At 48.8% G+C, this 3,297-nt stretch overlaps 1 long non-coding RNA gene across 2 annotated transcripts; it reads left to right on the top strand.

The window, feature by feature from the left end:
• The first annotated feature begins 201 nt into the window (after window positions 1-201).
• LOC125549478 lies at window positions 202-1,892 on the top strand. Of its 2 annotated transcripts, XR_007301348.1 has the most exons (4): window positions 202-229; window positions 312-440; window positions 1,370-1,441; window positions 1,615-1,892. It is a non-coding gene; the product is annotated as an uncharacterized LOC125549478 (long non-coding RNA). The 2 variants fall into 2 exon arrangements; XR_007301347.1 differs by lacking the exon at window positions 202-229 and having other exon boundaries at window positions 240-440.
• Window positions 1,893-3,297: the final 1,405 nt, after the last annotated feature.

The raw sequence follows: 3,297 nt of genomic DNA, 5'->3' as shown, positions 1-3,297 counted from the left end.
AATACTGGATACTAGCTCATTTTACTTCAGCTCATAAGGAAAGGGATCTGTATGCAAAGCGTGTCATGGGACGGTATGCTGGAATAAACGCATATAGCCAGTTCATGTTTACCCTTTTCTTTACACATATGATTGGGACTAGCAAATTCACATATACAAATATGTTTCTAGAGCAAGGATGAGAAGCACTCCATACACAACCACAATTGATGGGATGACGGAACTTTAGGTCGAACCACACAGGTTTCGCTTGTTGATATTTCTGGCATATACTTGATGAAATATACATAAATATGTGTTCTTTCGTATAGGTTTTCACCAGAATCAAGCATCAGTTCAATGGGAACTGGAATGATGAAAACACTTGTCGTGCCTCAGAGTGTGGCGCCGAAGAGAAGGACGAGCAGTCAGTGGTGTCTTCGTCTTCGCCGATTGTGCTGGTGTGTTATTCCTTTCCCTCCTCCGCCGCCTAGGATACTCCACCACCAGACCTAGCCAAACAGGTCGGCCCAGCACGGCACAACACGACCTGTGCTAATCGTGCCTGGCCCGGCACGGCCCGCCGTGGCACGTTTAATAGTCGGGCCATGCCGTGCCGGCCCACGGGCGCTGCTCCTTGGCCCAGGCACGACCTGATTAGTAAACGGGCCGGCCCGATGGCCCGTTTAGCACGCTGGGTTGTGTATTTTCAGCCTGTTGGGCTGGTTTTTAGGCCTATTGGGCTATATTTTAGGTATACATATGTAAAAAATTCTGAAAATTATATAAAAGAATTAAACGGGTCGTGTCGTGCCGGCACGCAGCCCGTTTAGCCCGTGCCGTGCCTGGCCCATGGCGGGCCGTGCCGGCGTGCTCGCTCGCTGGCCTGTTTGTCCCGGCGCGTTTGGCCAGCTATATCCACCACCATGGGATTCGACTATGGCCTTGCCTTGGATGGGTTGAGGATTATCAGTACATCTGGATTTTGCCATCCTTCTTGGTTGTGATTTTCATTCGTTTTTCCTCCTCGGTTTAGCTTCTCTTCTATGCATGGTGTATATGCGCCCTTCGGAGGATTGTGTTAATGCATCAAATAGGATGTGTGCACGTATTTTATCATGGATCTTTGATCCACAGTCTAACAATCTTTTGTTCTGATGGCTGCAATTATGTGACACAGAAGGTGCTTCTTGCTTGTTTGTTCAAATGACTAAAAGAAAATACCCCCTTCTTTTTATAGTACACATTCCCTTGACATACATTCCAAAAAATTTAAGCACCCACATTTTAATTTATTTTGGCAAGGCCAGGGCTGGGGGAATCCCCACATTATATATCTGCTTACATTTCATTTTAACACTTTTGAGCAAGTTGTTCTTTATTTTGCCAGTGCGTAGATGCGGAAGACCGGCAACCGACGGCAATATGTTCATGTGGCTTCAAGCATAGGTTATTCATGGAGGTACATAGTTTGAAGTCCCTTTTGTATTATTCTTAGGAGAATGGAGTAAATAATATGTGATGCCATGTTCTGTCAATACCACTGTAAAGTTTCGGTGTTTAATTTTCTTGGTGATCTCTCATAGGTTTATATATATGTTCTCGGTTTCTAGAATTGTTCTGTATTATCTGCAGATATGCCACAATTGCCACCTGAGGCCATTATGAATTGTGGTGGGATGGCACAAACAAGAAGAGATGGTATCAGGTGACTTAGTGATAGTTTTGCTTTGGGAGTATTAAGAAGAGTGACACGTATTGTGGTTAAAGTCCGCAAAGATATGTTAGCTTTTATTTTGAATTGATGGTTGTGCTCTGGCATCCACCTTGTAACACTGTATAGACCTTCTGGTTTGCTCTGTTTGCTATGCTATGCTATATGCCTGAACATTTTAATGATGTATTTCTGTTAAGTGGAGTACCTTTTTTTTTGACACATGCTGCTCATTTGGGCTGCATATGCATGTTAAAAAGTACATCAGCAAGATTTGTGCGCCCATAGCGCAAGGGGAGCTCCCTCATTGTGCCCACGTGGATTTTTTACTGTGACGATAGGAAGAGAAAAAATGGGTGAAAACGCGCCGATCCTCTGCTTGTTAACGTGCCTCGTTGGAGAACCCACGCCGCCTATTCCTCCGCCAAATCCACCGCACTAGGGCTAGCCTGCCCGCGCCGGCGACGCGCATCTGCCTCGCGTCACGCCGCCATAGTCACCGCCCCTGCCGCCGGCGAGGCGACCCCGCTGAGGTACCCAAGAATCTCTAGATAGATGCGGGCGCCGTCGCCGACTCCGGCCTCGGCCGCGTCTGTGGCAGCGGCAAGGACCTACACCGTGGGTCTCGGTCTTACTGCTCATCCTTCGGGAGGCTGCGTGCGGAGGGAAGGCAGACCCCATGGAAGCGGCAGCACCCGCGCCCCCAAGAAGCCCCGCAGCTCCGCCTCCGGCGCTGCTGACGACAGGCCTCCTGTGATTTCCTACTAGTACTACCACCGTCGCCACAAGAAGTCCTGGCTCGAGGAGCCACGGCCATCCTTGACGACGCCGCGGCAGCTGGAGAAGGGGGGAGGAGGAGGAGGCGCTAGGCAGGGGCTCGTGGCGGAAGCGCCCGCTCAAGCACGAGCTGCTCAGCCTGGGGTTTGCCCTGCTTGCATTGGGCGCGGATAGAGACGGGGAGGAGCTGCTGGGGTGACGGCAGCCGAGGCGCAGCTGGGGAGTGTAGAAGGAGAGCACTTCGGCGCCCCGGAGGTGATGGCGCCGCAGTAGCCAGCTGGAGGTGGCCTCTCCATCTGAGAAAAGATGGGTAGAGTAAGTTGGATTTGTGATTGCTTCGCAATGAAACTCTCCTCACGGCTTCAGCAACAAGGAACGGCCAACTAGAATACTTGTTCTCTGTGTAATTTTGACGCTGGCTTTGTCGCAAGTTGGAAATTCAGGGTGCCGATCCGCAGGCGTTTGTCGGTTTAGTGTGCAAGGTAAGTTCTTGACGATGTCTGTTCTGAGCATGTGTTTGTTTCATCACTATAACGAATGCAGCAAAACTGGGGCCTGAATTTTGATGGTGAATGCAGGTTTTCTGGCCCCAAGATGGTGATTGCTACAAGGGTTCCATCACAGCCTACATGGAACTAACCAAGAATTATGTATGCTTTCTATATCCCTGGTTCTTATTTTTCTTATTCATGAAATATTGTTGTGGCTGAGTGGATTATCCTCAGTTGAATTTGATAATCTTTTCTGCAATTTCCTTACTAAAAGGCTTGTGATGTACTCCCTCCGTTTTAAAATAGATGACTTAACTTTGTACTAACTTTAGAGTA

This window comes from Triticum urartu, chromosome 3 (assembly GCF_003073215.2).
Source record: "Triticum urartu cultivar G1812 chromosome 3, Tu2.1, whole genome shotgun sequence".
Classification (NCBI taxonomy): Eukaryota; Viridiplantae; Streptophyta; class Magnoliopsida; order Poales; family Poaceae; genus Triticum; species Triticum urartu.
The sequence above is the reverse complement of the archived record's forward strand: the minus strand, read 5'-3'. Positions and strand labels throughout refer to the sequence as shown.